Here is a 20,546-nt window from a genome sequence, read left to right as displayed (position 1 = left end):
TCACAGCCTGTGGGGCTGTGCCAGAACATTAAGGTTAGATATTGTATGAACATAAAACTTTATATTTTAGACTGTAAGGCTTTGCTGGAAGCAGAATGTGAAACTCAGATAGTGCAAAGATAAGATGCTCCTACTGTGGCAGAACTTGAAAAGCAATCCGTGACAACACAGTACACCCACACGGTGCCAGGATGTAAAGGGGGCACAGTAGTAGAACAACAAATAGAAATAGTGTCAGAAGAAGAAACTCGAGTAGGGCCAGAAATGAAGCTCATGCACTGCCAGAACATGGAACAAAGACAGGGACCAACAACAACCCTCAGGCACTGCAAAAACAAAAGGTGGGGATGTGCCAGATAGGATTTATGAACAATACCAAGAGTGTTAGTCTAAAGCAATGACAAAACAAGATGCATAGAACGTAAAGGCGTAGCGAGAATCAGAGTGTGAAACTAAAACAATGCCAAAGCAAGAAGAACAGAACATAAAGGCCTAGTCCGTCTCAGAGTGTGAAACTAAACTAATACCAAAGCAAGAAGCACCGGGAGCAAAGGCTTGGCCAGAACCAGAGGGTGAACCTAGAAAAATGCGAAACCAAGATACACAGAACATAAAGGCCTAGCCAGAATCATAGTGTGAAACTAAAACAATGCCAAGCCAAGAAGCACAGATAGTGAAGCCGTGGCCAGAACCAGAGTGTGAATCTAAACCAATGCCAAGCCAAGATACACAGAACACGAAGGCCTAGTCCGAATCAGAGTGTGAAACTAAACGAATACCAAAGCAAGAAGCACAGGGAGCAAAGGCTTGGCCAGAACAGATAGTGAAGGATTGGCAGGAACCAGAGTGTGAACTAAAGCAATGCCAAAGCAAGAAGCACAGATAGTGAAGGATTGGCAGGAACCAGAGTGTGAACCGAAAACAACGGCAAAACAAGAAGCCCAGGACATAAAGGTCTGGTCAGAACCAAAGTGTGAAACTAAAACAATGCCAAAACAAGATACACAGAACATGATGGCCTGGCCATAACCAAGGTGTGAAACTAAAACAATGCTAAAACAAGAAGCAAAGATAATGAAGGCTTGGCAAGAAGTGGAGCGTGAAACTAATACAATACCAAAGCAAATAGCACAGATAGTGAAGGGTTGGGCAGAACCGGAGTGTGAAAATATAAATCAATGCCAAAACCAGAAGCACAGGGCGCGAGTACTTGGCAAGAACCAGAGTGTGGAAGTAAAACAATGACAAAGCAAGAAGCACAGATAGTGAAGGCCTGGCCAGTACCAACGTGTGCAACTAAAACAATGACAAAGCAAGAAGCACAGATAGTGAAGCCGTGGCCAGAACCAGAGTGTGAATCTAAAACAATTCCAAACCAAGATACACAGAACATAAAGGCCTAGTCCGAATCAGAGTGTGAAACTAAACGAATACCAAAGCAAGAAGCACAGGGAGCAAAGGCTTGACCAGAACCAGAGTTTGAACTAAAGCAATGCCAAAGCAAGAAGCACAGATAGTGAAGGCTTGGCAAGAAGCGGAGTGTGAAACTAATACAATGCCAAAACAAGAGGCACAGATAGTGAGGGATTGGCAGGAACCAGAGTGTGAACCTAAAACAACGGTAAAACAAGAAGCCCATGACATAAAGGTCTGGCCAGAACCAAAGTGTGAAACTAAAACAATGCTAAAACAAGAAGCAAAGATAATGAAGGCTTGGCAAGAAGTGGAGCGTGAAACTAATACAATACCAAAGCAAATAGCACAGATAGTGAAGGGTTGGGCAGAACCGGAGTGTGAAAATATAAATCAATGCCAAAACCAGAAGCACAGGGCGCGAGTACTTGGCAAGAACCAGAGTGTGGAAGTAAAACAATGACAAAGCAAGAAGCACAGATAGTGAAGGCCTGGCCAGTACCAACGTGTGAAACTAAAACAATGACAAAGCAAGAAGCGCAGATAATGAAGGCCTGGCCAGTACCAACGTGTGAAACTAAAACAATGACAAAGCAAGAAGCGCAGATAGTGAAGCCGTGGCCAGAACCAGAGTGTGAATCTAAAACAATGACAAATCAAGAAGCACAGATAGTGAAGGCCTGGCCATAACCAAGGTGTGAAACTAAACAATGGCAAAATAAGAGGCACAGATAGTAAAGGATTGGCAGGAATCAGAGTGTGAACCTAAAACAATGCTAAAACAAGAAGCACAGGACATGAAGGCCTAAACTGTGAAACTATAGCAAAGCCAAAGCAAGAAGCGCAGGACATTAAGGCCTGGCCACAACCAAAGTGTGAAACTAAAACGATGACAAAGCAAGAAGAACAGATTGGGAAGACTTCGCCTGAGCCAAAATGTGAAAGGAAATCAATGCCAAAGCACGAAACACAGATAGTGAAGTCTTGGCCAAAACCAAAGTGTGAAACTAAAATACCAAAACAAGACGCACAGGACACCAATGTTCGACTAGAACCGGAGTGTGAAACTAAATTAATGCCAAAGCAAGAAGCATAAATAGTGAAGGCTTGGGCAGAACCAAAGTGTGAAACTAAAACAATGCCAAAGCACAAAGCACATGACGCGAAGGCTTGACCAGAATAGCAGGGTGAAACTAAAACAATGACAAAGCAAGAAGCACAGATAGTGAAGGCTTGGCCAGAACCAAAGTGTGAAACTAAAACAATGACAAAGCAAGAAGCACAGATAGTGAAGGCTTGGCCAGAACCAAAGTGTGAAACTAAAACAATGACAAAGCAAGAAGCACAGATAGCGAAGGCTTGGCCAGAACCAGAGTGTGAAACTAAACAATGGCAAAATAAGAGGCACAGATAGTGAAGGATTGGCAAGAACCAGAGTGAGAAACTGAAACAATGCCAACGCAAAATGCTGGATAGTGAAGGCTTTGTCAGAACCAAAGTGTGAAACTAAAACAATGACAAAGCAAGAAGCACAAGACGCGAAGGCTTGGCCAGAACCGAAGTGTGAAACTAAATCAATGCCAAAGCAAGAAGCACAGGTCGCGAAGGCTTGGCCAGAACCAAAGTGTGAAACTAAAGCAATGCCAAAATAAGAAGCACAGATATGGAAGGACTGGCAAGAATGAGAGTGTTAAACTGAAACAATGTCAAAACAAGAAGAAAAGATATAGAAGCATTGTCCTGAACCAGTGTGAAACTAAATCTATGCCAAAGCAAGAAGCACAGATATGGAAGGACTGGCAAGAATGAGAGTGTTAAACTGAAACAATGTCAAAACAAGAAGAAAAGATATAGAAGCATTGTCCTGAACCAGTGTGAAACTAAAACTATGCCAAAACAAGATGCAGAGAGAATGCCATAACTTGTCTCCCAGACATAATGCCAGAATATACAGACACTGGCAGGATATTACGTTAGACCATTACCGAAATAATAAACATGGACAGTGCTGGAGCAAGAAGCTTGAGCTGGACCAGAAATAAGTCTCATGGAGTGCCGCAAATAGAAGCCGTGGCAGTGCCTCAACTTGAAGATCGGTCAGTGCCAGAATGTGAAACTTGGAAAGTGCAGAAACAAGGATCTGGAACAGTACTAATAGTAAATGGCAAACCAAGCCAGGACATGGAGCACAAACAATGGCAGAACATAAAGCCCGGACAGTGTTAGAGCATGGATCTTGGCCAACGGAAAAGCACTATATCATGATGGGCTGCCACAATCTGAAGCTCGGACAGTGCATCATGGCCAATACAAGAGCACAACATCAGGATGAGGTGCCACCACTTAAAGCTTAGACAGTGCCAGAAGGTGAAACTCAGAAGGAAGATTGAACAAGCGCAGTACAAAAAGATCGGACTATGCCATGACATGGAGCTCAGATAGTAGGGGAACATGACATGCGGTCAGTGACACAACACAGCATGAAGACTGGATAGCGTCGAACATGAGATGTGTGGACAGTGACAAATGTGGAACTCTGTGCAGTTGGGTTGGGGCTAAACATGGAGCTCTCACAGACTCAGAACATGAAACATGATGGGTCACCACAATAGGAGGAAGACTGGTCCTAGCGGCAAGCAAGAAGCACGGACAGTGCAGAATGTGAGCCCAAGACAGCATCATGAAATAAAGATAGGGCAGTGGAACCGCAGGAAGATTTGAAAGTGCCAGGAACGAAAAGCATGGAATTGGCCATAACGTGAACAAGCTCGACCAATGCCACTCTATGATTCATGGAAGTTGAATCGCCAAAATGCCAGAGGCAGCAGAAAGGACTTCACGCACCCTCATTGACATCACAGGAAGTGACATTATATGATATTTGGCCCATTATTGCCAGAAAGGGGTTTCACAATCATTCTCAGCACTGAATTTAAGATCCTCATTTTAAGTGCAATATTATTAAAATAAAATACCAGATACTAAGACTGATGGATGGTCTATTTTACATCCTGCCTATATTGCAGTTAGGGTACTACCATGACATACCAATGTTCAGCCATCACCCATCCAGGTGGAGCCATCCTATACCAAAGTACAAGTGTTGCCTCACATGTCGTGAGACAGACTCGGCCATTGGTGGCGCTGTCCCATTGCTTCCCATGGCACATCCTTCCCCAGGCCCAGTCTTGGCTCATAGCGCTGAAAGTTAGTGTAATAGTTCCACTGGTTTGTGAACTATTTGTGCCTGATTCGTGAATAAATTGCAGATTTGCAACTTTCCAGAATCCACAAAACCTTTCTGGAGTACACCTTTAAAAGCGCCCCAGTTAGAAGCGTCCAGGTGCACTTCGTGAAAACGTTTGTGGATTGCTGTTTTGACTTGTGCAAAACCCACTTCCTTCTGCATACCTTCGTGTGCTATTAAACCACTGACCCGTTCCAGTCTTAGAAGGCTTGAGAATAGCCTCCAAGTCTCGAGTTGTATGCGTTTCCAAATTTAAGAGGGGAATTGCATCCTTGAATTTCCGCTTCCTATCGGTTGAGTAAGATTTCTGTAGAAATACTGGGCCCGATTCACAGAACTAACTTAAGACAAAATCCTAAACTTACTACTTATTGTATTCACAGAAGTTAGGATGTTGTCTTAAGGCAGACTTAAGACAGACTTAAGACAGACTTAAGTTGGGATTCTGTCTTAAGTCTGTCTTAAGTCTGTCTAAAGTCTGTCTTAAGACAAAATCCTAACTTCTGTGAATACCAAAAGTAGTAAGTTTAGGAATTTGTCTTAAGTTAGTTCTGTGAATCTGGCCCACTGTGTGTGAGTAAAAGAATTTACGAATGCAGTGTCAACTTTTGTGAATATATTTCACTTATGAATCCAGGTATCTGTCAAAATTGTGTACACGTATGGCTTTGTGAACTAGGCCCTCGGGAGGTGAGCAGGCAAAGAAAACAGCCTAGTAGAAGGAGCCAGCCTACCCGCCCCACAATAACGTTAGAAACTTATGTTACAAAATAGCCAAATCATTATTATTAAATGCTTACTGCTACGTGTTACATTTGTGTGGCGATTAAGGCACCTCAGATACAAATTGAGTTGCAACATTTTCATGTTCACCGCTCTGCTGTATTTGTTTTCTTTTTCCTAAATAAATAAAATAATGCCCAGAGTGCCTGTGGTAGGCAGAGAAACGTAAACAAGTTCATCAGGAACTTGCTTACCTTCTGTTCTTGGCACTAGTTTTACAACCTCTGAAGCCAGGATTTGCGAGGGCAATGCTAGGGGTAGAAGCTGCTACCTCCGTAGCCCCCTAAAGGACGTCCATGGTACGTACTCATCTACATTACTCAGCCCACCTCCCCTTCTACCGATCTTGGCGGGGTGTAGTATGAATATGTGTACATATTCTTCACTGTGAGGTACCACTGAAATCTAGCACGAGGTTTATTCCTGTACAAATTCAGGGCGTTTGTGCGTTCCAGGGAAGCAAGCCGACCGCGCAGCATAAGTTCTGCCATTTGATGGTTTGTCCATTAACTACTGTGTTTGGGTCTAAGCAATCACCCGAGGGTGCTTGTGGTGCCACGTTACTAAGAGGCACTAGATTTCTCAGTACCAACAAAAGGTACTCCCACTCCTTCATTTTAGGTCAGGGCACTGACATATCCTTGTTAAAGGTACTTTATTGTCCTCTTATCTTCTAATAAATACTGTTTCTAAATAACAACAATAACATAGTAACAATCATTCCAATAAAAAAACTCGGTTAAAGTGTGAAGCATAGAAACCACTGTAAACATCGCTAAACATAACTCACACCCCGTACCATGCCCTGCTTATAAGCTCACACTCAACATCACTGATGTCACCCCACATTACATCATCTGTGACTTCACTGACCTCTCAAATGGCATTCACGACATCACTGATGAAATAAACCATACTGCATTTTATTGATATTTTGATAGTGCTGCCATATGCCTTGCAAGGCCTAAAACATTTTCAGGATAGCTGAATAAGAAGATACTTTGCTTATGACATCAGCAATGACATCATCTGGTATTCTAGTGGGAAAACATGATTGGGGCTGTAGTGGGATCTCCCAACCAATACCCTGGGCAAAGTTTCGACCACAACCGGCTTTTCCTGGACGACTGGTGAGGAACACAGTGTTCCTCAAGATACTTAATTGAAAGCAAAGACATGAATGTCACGTAATAACATGGGTGTTTTTTGGGCTCGCCTGCTGATGCGCTTGCGCATAGCTGGCGAAGCTCTATAGTGGCTTATCCAGAGTTTTACCACTGGCGATTCCATGCAGTGCATGTGCTTTTTAGGTCATTGCGCAAGCGCAAGCCCTAAAAAGCGCGTGCACAATGCCACCAGCCGCCTGCCTACCTGCCTCGCATTACCACATCAAAGGCAGCCCAGCCTCCCTCCCACAAGCTTCTCAGCGTGAGCTTCTCATCCCCTAATTATTCACGTACTTTAAGTTTCACGGCCGCCAGCCCGTGTCTCCTTTCACCGCTCCTCTTTTCTATCTCTCCTTCCTTACAAATATATCTACACCCCTTCCCCTCTCTTTCTCTCCATTTAGTCACAATTTTCCCTTTTTACAAGTTTATATTAATACAGTAGATCAAATACTAGCACAGAATATGCGGGGCCAGTAACTAATCGAACAGTGCTAAGCCTTTCTATGCCAGAAAGTTTTTGCTACTTAAAAGCTCCTCGCAGCGCTTCATTCTTCAAGATTTTAAATTGCACAAACCATTAAGTCTCACACAAAAACAGCCATCTTTTCCTATATTCCCCCCTTAATTTATATCAGCGCTGTGTTGAAGCACGCATGGTGATCTGTAGTGCACAACCATATCTAATGTGCAGCAGTAAGGTGCACTGTGTCAAGAGTGCACATCCTGGAGTGCATCAGATCATGGACACACCAATGTGCAACACACGCACACAGAAGTGCAACAGGAAGATGCACCGTGTCAAAGTGTGCACTGTGCTGTGCATTAGGGCACACAGTTGCCAATGTCAACAGTGCACACTTTGTTGTGCATCAGAACACGGACGCACCAATGTGCAACACAAACACACTGAAGTGCAATAGGAATGTGCACCGTATCAAATTGCACACTGTGTTGTCCATTAGGGCATGCACTCATCAGTGCAAAATGCACACTCAGAAGTGCAGTAGGAAGGTGCACCGTGTCAAAAGTGCACACGTACGTGTGCATTAGAACACATACACAGCAATGTGCAACACGCACACCGAAGGGAGGTCGAAATGCACACTGTGTCAAGAGTGCACACTTTGTTGTGCAACAGAACACGAACCCACACATGTGCAAGACACCCACACCGAAGTGCAACAGGTAGGTGCACCATGTCAAAGTGCACACTGTGTTGTGCATTAGCGCACGCACGCATCAGTTTGCAACATGCACACACAAGTGTAGTGTTCAATTCAGAGTTTTTCGCTTTATGTGGCTTTTTAATTTGATAAACGTGTGTAGGCCCCACTTTTTCTCAAGTTGTATTATTGTTTCCCTTTAAGTTTAACAATGTATATATGTATAAACTGCATCCCGTTTTCTGTTCGAGACAATGCTAAAATCCCCCCCAAAACTTTTTGATCACAGTTTACATATGAACGTTGGTTTTTTCTAACGTATTAACATTTAATTTCTGCTGATTTTTACAATGCAATTGGTCTCCCATTTGCAACAGTTTAACCTCTTGATTTTGGTTGTGGTGAGAATCAGATGAGGGTTCGAGGTCATAGACCCTTGCCAATCAGCGTGATTTGCGTTACTGTGAGGAACCCAGGCCGTATGCATGTGCCTCACTGTTCACTTGCTTTTGTACCTGGAACCATATTTCCTTTCTCTAGAGTGCCATGTCATAAAAAATCTAAAACCCACTAATATAAACACTTTGGGTCTGGCCCTATAAGTGAGTGTAAGCTCTTGTTGAACCTCTGTCAAAATGTGGAACACCTTCGATGGACCTACATATCCTCTATTTCACGGGAGGAAAACTTAAGGCAGAACAGAAAACAAAATAGCTCAGGGTGACACAACTTCTCTAAGCCATCTGTCTGTACGCTGTCTCACGTCACGCATGCAGGAACATGATTTCGGAAGTATTTTATACAAAGCATTGGCAAAGCCAGTAGGTTTTGTCTATGCAACATTTATTGGCTTGTTTTGTATTTTGATGTTTTGGAAGAAGAACAAATTGCAGCTGCCAGGCTACTAGTTTGCTCTTAAACAATGCCTGGCTATTTGGAAGCCCCGTGTCCTCTCCTTGGCTGAGGCGCAGATCCCAGATGCCTTTCGATCCATAGTTCATGGGCTAGCATGTCAGCAACTCCGATTCGAGCAGTTAAATATTGGCCTCCATGGTGTGACGTAACTTATCCTGTTTTGTAGCTTTGTTGGAGGCTTTAAGGAACAATCACTGTCGACCCATTTTTATATTGAACCAGATGTTATCCTAAACTCCAGGGTTTGTGATTTAATTTGTTTTAAATGTTCAGCCACATTTTGCTAATGCAAGATTTCTTATGTAACAGAATCTGGTGCATTTACTCTTGTGACTGACCTTTCAAAATCTCAGTGGCCATCTTTTTTCCCCTTTTTATGGCTCGACCTCTGCCAATGCGCCTGCCAACCCACCATACAGCTCCACCGATGCACCCACCACACAGCTCCGCCGAGGCACCCACCACACAGCTCCCCTGAGGCACCCACTACACAGCTCCACTGATGCACACACCACACAGCTCCACCGATGCTCCAACTAAGCTCCACCAATGCACCCACCACACAGCTCCACCAATGCACCCACTAAGGTCCACCGATGCACCCACCACACAGCTTCACCGATGCACCCACCACAGAGCTCCACCGAGGTACCCACCACACAGCTCCACCGATGCACCCACCACACAGCTCCACCAATGCACCCACCACACAGCTCCACCTACACAGCTCCACCGATGCACCCACCACACAGCTCCACTGATGCACCCACGACACAGCTCCACCGAGGGACCCACCACACAGCTCTACCGATGCACCCACGACACAGCTCCACCGATGCAGCCACCACACAGCTCCACTGACACAGCTCCACCGATGCACCCACCACACAGCTCCACCGATGCACCCATCACACAGCTCCACCGAGGCACCAACCACACAGCTCCACCGATGCACCCACCACACAGCTCCACCGATGCACCCACCACACAGCTCCACCGATGCAGCCACCACACAGCTCCACCAACACAGCTACACCGATGCACCCACCACACAGCTCCACCGATGCACCCACCACACAGCTCCACCGAGGCACCCACCACACAGCTCCACCAATGCACCCACCACACAGCTCCATCGATGCACCCACCACACTGCTCCACCGATGCACCCACCACACAGCTCCACCGATGCACCCACCACACAGGTCCACCGATGCAGCCACCACACAGCTCCACCGACACAGCTCCACCGAAGCACCCACCACCCAGCTCCGCCGATGCACCCACCACACAACTCCACCGACACAGCTCCACTGATGCACCCACCACACAGCTCCACCGATGCACCCACCACACAGCTCCACCGAGGCACCCACCATACAGCTTCACTAAGGCACCCACCACACAGCTCCACCGATGCACCCACCACACAGCTTCACCGAGGCACCCACCAAACAGCTCCACAGATGCACCCACCACACAGCTCCACAGATGCACCCACCACACAGCTCCACCGATGCACCCACCACCCAGCTCCACCGATGCACCCACCACACAGCTCCACCGACACAGCTCCACCGATGCACCCACCACACAGCTCAACCAATGCACCCACCACACAGCTCCACCGAGGCACCCACCATACAGCTCCACCAAGGCACCCACCACACAGCTCCACCGATGCACCCACCACACAGCTCCACCGATGCACCCACCACACAGCTCCACCGAGGCACCCACCACACAGCTCCTCAGATGCACCCACCACAGAGCTCCACAGATGCACCCACCACACAGCTCCACCGACGCACCCACCACACAGCTCCACAGATGCACCCACCACACAGCTCCACAGATGCACCCACCACACTGCTTTACCGATGCAGCCACCACACAGCTCCACCGACACAGCTCCACCGATGCACCCACCACCCAGCTCCACCGATGCACACACCACACAGCTCCACCGACACAGCTCCACCGATGCACCCACCACACAGCTCCACCGATGCACCCACCACACAGCTCCGCCGATGCACCCACCACACAGCTCCACCGATGCACCCACCACACAGCTCCACAGAGGCACCCACCACACAGCTCCACAGATGCACCCACCACACAGCTCCACCGATGCACCCACCACACAGCTCCGCCGATGCACCCACCACACAGCTCCGCGATGCACCCACCACACAGCTCTGCCGAGGCACCCACCACACAGCTCCACTGATGCACCCACCACACAGCTCCACCGATGCTCCAACTAAGCTCCACTAATGCACCCACCACATAGCTCCACCAATGCACCCACTAAGCTCCACCGATGCACACACCACTCAGCGCAACCACAGCATCACTCAGCGCAACCACAGCATCACTCAGCACCACCACAGCATCACTCAGGGCAACCACAGCATCACTCAGCGCAACAACAGCATCACTGGTTCAAATATGTTCTTTCAATGTTTCAAGCTGTTTTCAAGCTTTCATGCTTTATTACAAATCACAAAAAGATGTTAATATTTCACTTCTGTTCTTGGATTATCGTCACAATAAAAAACAATGAACATAATCTTCACGAAAGTTATTTACAAAAGTTTAAGCTATTGCCATTACAAATTTAATAAATTATTTAAGTATTAATTATTTAAAAAAATTAAAAGCCATTGCTATTTGTAATATCAATACATCTAAGTCACATAAATACAAAACATGTTGCATTACAAATGCTATAGGTGTCACATTTGCGAAAGTTATAACTATTGGCATTGTAAATGACAAAGCTATTAATTTAGCCATTTCAAAAAATAACACATGAATAAAAACAATTTCATTTATAAGACCAATAGCTCAAACTTTCCTAATACGAGCCCTATTGCATTTCCAATGCTTGTTCTTTTTTATAGTGCAAACTCAACTGAAGGTATTAGAGCGGTTTACATGAGCACCAGTTGCATTACACACAGAAACATTCGTTTTTGTTAGGCCCGAGGAGATTCAGTGATTTGCCCAGAATCACGGGATGTTGAGCGCCCCTGCCGAGACTCTAAACCGGTTCCTTAGCTTCAAGGTCGACGGCTCTAGCCATTAGGCCACATTCTTTTCCCTGGGTTGTGAGATTCCATTCGCTTCTCATCCACTCCTCCCTCCAGAACACTGTTAGTCTGAATGAATCACAAGTGTAACTCACTGACTTACATTTGCATACACATGTAGCCCAGGTTTCCTTCCCTAGGGCCGGGTGAGACCCCAACAACGCTAGGATGCCTGGCTTTACCTTGGGGGTGCCCAGGAGTGGGCACTTCACAGGGAAAGGCCAGGAAGGGTTCCTCAGCGGTATTCGTACAAGCGCCGAGATGCCTCCGGTTAGTCGTGCGCTATACAAGTACCTCTACATTTACATTTACATTTTACATTTACATGCTAGTGTTGGTGTGAATATGTACAGAGGCGAGTACACATTCTAACCTGCATCCTGTAGACAGAATATGCACACACAGGTTACACTTGTGTGCACAGGCAGGTATAATCGCCTCACGTCTTTATAAACATCTTTTTTCTCTACATGCTATCGGGGTCCAGGAACCCAACCTATGTATACAGTATACACTCCATAGGAAATCTCACACACAGCTGTCTGGCTGTCATTCTCTGGTTTTTATTGAGCAACAAAATGTTTCTCTGACACAGAGCGTGCCTATAATCCATATCTCTGATTAGAAGGCATAGGTATTCCTAATTCCGCACATAAACAGATGCACTTGCACACAGGGCTTTCAATAGGATGAAAAAAGTGGGGGGGTCTCTAAAAGGGGACGGCTCTAAGACGCATAACTAGGAATCCTTTCAAAGAGGCGTGGCCTATACAACTCAGCTTGTGGTTTAAAACATGTAAACTTATATCATGTGCTTTGCATAGGCACCACCTGACCAATATGTTTGTGCCTCTGTGTGAGTTTTCTGATATTTCATCCAGACACATCACTTAGTAAAGCACATGCTCATAAAACCATCCCACCTGCTGTCTTTGCAAATGCTTGTTAGCAGCATCAGGTAAATGAGTGACAACAATAATTTTATTCTGAATATTTGGTACTGAAAATGTTTCAGCTATGAATTAAACATTACTAGTGCCAGTGCCCTGGACGGGACAGCAGTCTTCGGGGTGTCTCACTCACTCCTGTTCTTCTCTTCACACCACTCTCCTCTGCAGTCTCTCAGACAGTTACACCTTTTTTTCTCCTGATGTCTTTCTGAAACCATCCACCTGCATAGCTCACACCTCATTTCTTTCCATTTGAATTTCTCTTTTCACTCTCTGCTGCACACGCTTCCTTGCATCTCTTTCACTTCACCATCTCCCTGCACACAACATGCCCATTCACCTGTGATCACTAGACTTTCTCTTACTTTCGCCTTGTCAATATTCATCTGCTGTGTCCCTCTATTAACACTTTTACAGAGAATCAGTAAAACTTGATGACGTGAACATTGCTTTTTGCTATCTTCAAATGTGCAAATGATAGAGGCCAAGGATTGGATGGGCATGTATTCGGAACCCCTTTATGACCCACTAACAGGCACTGTGAGAATCTTGCACTGCTTTCCGCCTCAACTCCAGAGCTGTCAGTCATAGCCCCGTATATAACCTACTCTCAGCCGGACATACACAGGCACCCAGAGGCGACTCAGTTCAAAGTATGTACTATACAAAAGTAATAAGATGCACAAAGACAAACTAAAGAAACATCATCTTGGAAAAGCAAACACTCTCAGGGATTGCAAGATTAAGTAAAACATGTGAAATGTGAACCAGAACTACATGCTGACATGCTTGAGAATTACTGTAGTGTTTTTATAGTCATGGTTCAGAAATCAATCATTGTTTTTGCCTGAACAGGGAAGAATATTATCACCAGGCCCAGTAGTGACCTGTTTCAATGTCAGTTTTTAATTACTGTCAGGTCTGAGACCCAGATGGACACTCCCCACTTAAAGTCATGCTTACACACAGACACACACACACACACAAAAACATGCAAACACAATAAACAAATGCATGCATGCGCACACCCCATTGCCAGTGAAATTACACCTATTACACTCCAGTCATTGAGAATTCTAAGGCTAGATGTCAATCCTAGACAGCAAGGAATCTAATTTTTTATGTTCATGTTGATGACTTATGGACTTTGCTACCTTTGTTCTCCCTGATGTCAATCCATACGTGTCATCTACCTTGCCTGGGGTTAGTTAACTGTAAGTAGTGAAGTGGTATGTAAACCAGTGAAGGTTTAACACTTCTGCCTCAGTATGGGGTCCACCACATGTCAGCCAGGCCTGGAGTCCCATTTTGAGATTTCTATAGCTGGTACTTCGCAGAGGGTGAAGTCAGGGGCTGGGCTCAGCCCTGGGTAACAGAGTAGGGTTCTTCCTTGCCGTATCTGTGGTCCTTACAGTCGTGATGCTTTGCATGTCTCCCGCTTACTGGCACTTCAGAGTCCTTGTTTTTTTAATTGTTTCTTTTTAATTTATAGTTTTATTGTTTTCTTGCAAGGAAATATAGCAATACATAAGAACAAAGAACAAAAATCCAGCTTGGATACATACAACATACAAAACTTCAAACAAAGTGATTAGATCCAATCAGAAATTGGTGCCCAAATTTTCTCCCCCAAAGCTCTTCTTTTGATCCCTTTTAACTTATAGATAGCAGACTCAGTATTATACATAAACAATAGTTTTTCACGCCAGGTAAAAAATGAAGGAGGGTCTGAGTTAATCCACTCCCTAGTAATGCACGCTCTAGCTACCGCCATACAAATAAATAGGAAGTAAATTACTGGCTTTGGTCTGGAACTAGTAAACTCCATGCCCAGTAGCACCATCTCGGTGGTTACCGTAATATCGCATTTAAGAACAACGGCAAGAAAACTTTCAATTTGTTGAAAAAAAGCCCTACTTCAGAGTCCTTGTGTTCAGGCTTTCCTTATAGCAGGCAGCTGCAGTGGCACTTTGGACTTAGCATGTCTCCCCCCACAGGCAGCTAGCCCTTATAGAATCTTGAGTAGCTGAGTTGAATTTTATAAATATGTTGAATTGAGTAGCTGAGATTTGTAGTTTGCAAAGTGAGTTCTGGATGATTAACCACAGTCATGGAAGTCTATCTTTTGGCCTTAAAGGCAGAGCAACAGGAGGAATTTCCCTGACTCCTAGAGCCCATCTCTTGCTCTGACATTGACGAATAGAGTCACCGTGCTGCTTCAACTCATTCGCTGCTCTGATGCACCGAGCTTCACTGAAGTAATACGAGAGCTGATATTCTGATGCAAGGGAGACATTATATCACAAGGTTGCAACAACCACTGACTCAGATTCTGAGCTACACTTGGGAAATAAGAGGAGGCCGCCAGGATTCAAAGATATCTTTCATTATGTATAATATATTCCTTATGGTGACACAGCAGCCCACAATACTTGCAATTGCTCAGAATCCAAGAAGATGAGAGGCTCCATAAAACTACTAGGGGATATGAAGTAACTCAAGCCAGCCAATCATAGTATGTTGTATGGGCACAAGACCATCTCATTCTCTCTGGTGCAGGCAACTGGTCTTGCACTTGCCTCCTTCTTTAAACATAATGTTACTTTTGAGGCCCATAGGCTGATGTCCTACATCTTGCTCAAACTGGTGGGGTAAAGAAAAAAGTCTCTTCTGAGCTTCATTGCGAGGTTTGTGGATCCAAATGAGACACCACAGCATGAGCTACACTGGTGTGTGCAGAGAGGGAAAGATACCGGTAGCAGCAGTGACATCCTAGAAGCAAAGGGAGACAGCTATCAGCAACCACTCAAGGACTCACAACACTATATTGTTTTTTACTAGTATTTACGTTGCTCTTACAACTGCTGGTAAAGTGCTAAAGTGCGGATTGGTAGCATACTGCTCTGTTGGAAACTAGTGTTAGTGATTTAGTCACACATAAACTTAGTTACTCATGCAGTTTCTATTGTCATGCAATTTGTAATGGTATTTCATGCAGATTTGTGTAATAAGTGGATTCTAGTTTCATGTCCTGGAATTACTGGGGTGCTTCACAGTACTAGTACTAATAGTCACTGGTACTCATTGTAATTCTGCTTTAGATCTGCCTATTATATAATGTGTGCACAATTCCACTTACCAATGGTTGTGAGGATTGGTTTTGGTTATAGGAATAGCATAAACGTGCCATTTAGTCTGATGTGCATGCCTGTTACCTTTAGTATAAACTTGAAGTTTGAAAAATACATTAATGCAACTTTTTTTTGTAGTTCATGATAGTCTAAAGTGCTAGCCATATATCATTTACAGCCTACATGCAACTGTGCTGGAGGGTGTAAATTATGTGATAATGAAGCACAAATTCCCCAGTAAGCTGTAATTATTTTATTGTACTGAAACACACTTAAAGGAGTTGTAAAATATGCATAAAAATAGCGGCACATGTTCAGTGTGAAAAAACTGCCCTCACTCACAGGACTGTGACATGCTTCATCATAGGGTGTGCTACTAACACCCCTGCACAGACCAACGCCTGGGGTGGAGCAAAAGGGAGGGGAAGACAAAACAAACAATTTTTGGGATCACTGAAGAAAAGTGCAGCCAGTTGACACCTTGGCAGTAAGGAGAATGAATGAATGGTGGATTTATTGAGCGCGTGGTTACCCTGGAGCGTCCCAGCGCTGTACCACTGGGAAACCCGTCCTGTCTTTCCCTGTGAAATGGTCCCTTTACTGGGCATCCCCAAGGTGCAGCCAGGCATCCCCGGTGGAGATGGGGCCGGAGTGGAGATTAAGCAAGCTATTGCCCAGAGTTGCAGCATGGGACCCCATGGTTAGAGTGGCGCCGAGGCGAGATTTATCAAGCCCGCTGACATTGGTCCTGCACCCAGCCGCGTCGGGAATTGAACCCTGGTTCCGGGCCGACCTCTGCCTCCGGGTTTGCCGCCTCTAACCGTTAAGCCACACTTCTCCACTTGAGAAGTGAAGGAATCCTAATTTTCTCCTTTTTGCAAGATCACAGCACCAACCACAACATCTAGTCGCACAAAACCAGGTTAAAGATGAAAAACATGGCTGACCACAATGGTGTGCAATTTGGATACAAGAAGTGGGTTGGGCCCGTTCGGCGCTCACCTTTGGACTTAGAAGAATTTTCAAGAAAAATGTTCAGTTAAGATACAGTTCTGAGGGGCAAGGCTGCAGGCAGTGTTCGAAGAGGAAGCATCATCCTCAGGGAGCCATTGGACGAAGTCACGGTGAAGATTTCTACGTTTGGACTTCGTCACATTTTTGGAAGTCAAAAATTTCCAGCGGGATGAGGCATGAGGCTATAGCTAAAGACAGTTTCAGGAGCTTGAATACGTCTTTGGGCAAAGGACTGATGAACAGGATTTGCTGCTGCAGAGAAGAAAGTAGCGGGATCAGCCACAAAGACAGGACGACTGCTGATGCACCTTGGGTGGACCGATACCAGTATTCCCTTGGTTCTCAGAGCAGTTTTTAGACAAAAGAAAATGTAAGTCCCAAGTTTTGGATTTTGGCTATCTGGTCACCTTTAGCACCACAACCAAGGGTCAAGGACTGGCGGGACACCACTTGAGTGTTGAGGACTCATTCAGGTTGCGTCCAGGTGCGGGTTCAAGATGGTTGGAGTCTTTTATATCCCTGTTGCTCTGAATAGGAGGCCAGCACACGAGCCCTTGGAGTCACTCTGGTAGTCCGGGGTTCATGTGAAGATGCATTGGTAAAACAACAGGCTGGCCTCTGAGGGTTCAAGGCAGGTTCCAGGCAGCAAACAGTTTTGTGGAGTACACAACAGGCCACAACAGCAGGTAGTCCTCTGAGAGTCCTTCCACAATTCCAGAAAGTGAACCGAAGAGTGGGTCTGAGGGCCCTTTGTTTATACATGGTGCCATTTTCAATGTTAAGAGAATTGTCTAGAGGTTTCACTTTGAAGTGCTTTGAATTTCCCAACTCCCCTTCCCTGGCTCTAAGCTGGCTGCAGAGACAATTTGGAGGTGACACGCCCTTTGTGTGGAGGCAGAGTACAGCCAATTCAGTTGCAAGTGAGGTTGTGCCTAGCTCCACTCCCTCCAACCTGCCAGCAGATGGTCCATTCAGGCACACCTAATCCCTCCGTTGTGTGACTGGGTTGGAGAAATTCACAAAGTCTCACTGTAAAATACACCTAGTTATGTGACCCAGGAGAGGCTGCAGGCACCAAATGGCTAATGACAGAAAAATGCCAACTTTCTAAAAATTCTGAACAGAAACGTGATCTAGCTGTAATTTGTTTAACCCCCTTTTTTTTGGAATCAAGGACAAGAACATTGATTTATCTTGACCTGTGAATTTAATCACATATCTTTCATTAACCTTTCAACATTTATAATGGATTTTCAAAATGTCATGAAAAGGGACCACTTAAACAGTTTCCAAATACATGATTTATCCCACAGCCCTAGACGGATGCTTGGAACTGAACCATTACACAAATAAAAAAATCAATAAGCATAAAACACTAAACATGAATGTGCTTTAAAGGAACATATTATTGCATTACAGAATGCCAGCCAATACATTTTGACATTGAACAGAGGTGGCCATCACTATCATTCTGTCCAACCTGAACCTCTATTTGCTAATGTCTCTTGGGGGTTCCAAAGCTGTTTGGCTATAGTGAGATCAGTGAAAGTTCATTGAGATTCCCCATTATCCAGACAATACAATTCCAAGGCACTCCCCAAGAGTATTGAGATTTCCCACTGGCCAGATGATACAATTCAAAGTCACTCCCCAAGGATATCCGACAATGCGTTTAGAACCTCTTGTGGTTTTTAGGGTTCTCCTCAGGACCCTGACTGGCTGGGATCTACAGCCTGTTCTCTGGTGAGAGCCAGGATTGCTGCCACACACTTTCAAAATGAACTGCAATAAATGCTAAGTAGCAGTCACATGATCATCACAGCTGTGCACCTGAAGGACAATCAAATTAAGGTCACAACAGTATGCAAGTTCAGGAGTCACCAGATCCCTGTCAGTCGAGGTCCTGAGAAGAACCCCACAACCACAAGAGGTTCAGAACGCGTTGACGGATACCATTGACAGACATTCTTTAATGCACTAATATTTTCCTTTAAAGCATATTCATGTTTAGTGTTTCATGCATATTGATTTATTTATTTGTGTCATGGTTCAGTTCGGAGCAGCCTTGTCTAGAGCTGTGGGGTAAATCATGTATTTGGAAAAAGTTTAAGTGATCCCTTTTCATGGCATGTTGAAAATCTACCATGAATGTTGAAATGTTAATGAAAGGTATCTGATTAAATTCATGGGCCATGATGATTCACTTTTCTCGTCCTTGGTTCCAAAAACAAGAGGGTTAGTACATTATAGCTAGATCCTGTTTGTATTCAGAATTATTTGTAGCCCAATCAAGCTGAGTAGGGGCCTAACCCCTTGGTACGTAACTTTCTAAAAATTGCATTTTCAAAATTGTAATTTATAATCTAACTTTACCATTATACAGGATTTTTAATTACAATTTCATAGATACCAAACATGAAATGCTTAACTATCCTCAAGCAAAAGTTTGCACTTATTAAATGGAACAAGGCAACCCAATGTTATCCTGTGGGACAAATGTGCCTCACAATAGTGAAAAATGAATTTAGGAGTTTTTCACTACCAGGAAATGTAAAACTTAAAGGTGCATATCTAACTTTTTAATTACAATGTACCCTGCCCTATGGGCTGCCTAGAGCCTACGTTAGGGGTGACATATATGCAAGAAAAGGAGAGTAACGTTTGGTCAAGGAGGTTTTGCTGCCATGTCAAATTGGCAGTTTAAAACTGCAGGTCTGGGGCATCGTTTAAGGGGCTACTTAGGTGTGCGGCACCACAAGTGCTGCAGGCCCAATGGTAGCATTTAATTTACAGGCCTTGGGTAAATGGTATACCACTCTACCAGGGACTTATAGGTAAATTAAACATTTCAATCAGGTGTAAACCAATTGAACCATGTTTAGGGGAGTGAGCAAAATCACTTTAGCACTGGTCAGAGTTGGTAAAGTGCACAAAGTCCTAAGGTAAAAAAAAACAAATTTCAGCAGACAATATGGAGGTAAGGAGGAAAAAAGTTTGGGGTAGGACCACCCTAAGGTTGATAGAACAAAGAATTATTTTGTGCTGGATAGAATAATGTGATTCCGATCGTACTGCTGAGATAGTAGAGTGATGTGAAAACATAATCCTGTTTTCCATTTGCTTTAACTTTAATATATGTTTGCATCTGCATATTACAGTGTGCACTAATATATTTTAAAATCAAATATGGATGTAATCCTCTTCTTAATCTAGAGCGTCCTGCAGTCTCTATAAGTCTGTTAAGTTTAATGGCTGTAGTAGCCCTAAAAGTAATTTTATTCAAAGTAGTACATTTGCACATTTCCTGTATCTCGTGGTAGGTGTATTCTTGTTTTAAATGTTGAAAACCAGACGTGCAATTTTAAGAAATGAATGAAGTCAGCAGCATGCTAATGTCTTGTATCATTTGCATTTTCTCCACGAGAAGATCCTGCTGCGTGTTCATTAGTTAGGTTTTGCTACAAGGAACAACTTTCTGTGACATGTTGTATGAGTAGACAATTGTATATAAACTATTCAGATTGGCATGCTTCCATCATTAAATGTTCAAACTGGCTGTTTTGGGGCAAGAGTTCTGGTTTGCTGAAATGACAATTGCCTCTGGATTATTTAGGTGTGCTGCATGCTATTTTTACATCAAACACAAGTTAGGGTCCGATTTAG

The sequence above is a fragment of the Lissotriton vulgaris genome, chromosome 12 (genome assembly GCF_964263255.1).
Source record: "Lissotriton vulgaris chromosome 12, aLisVul1.2, whole genome shotgun sequence".
Taxonomy (NCBI): Eukaryota; Metazoa; Chordata; class Amphibia; order Caudata; family Salamandridae; genus Lissotriton; species Lissotriton vulgaris.
Note: the sequence above shows the minus strand (reverse complement) of the source record.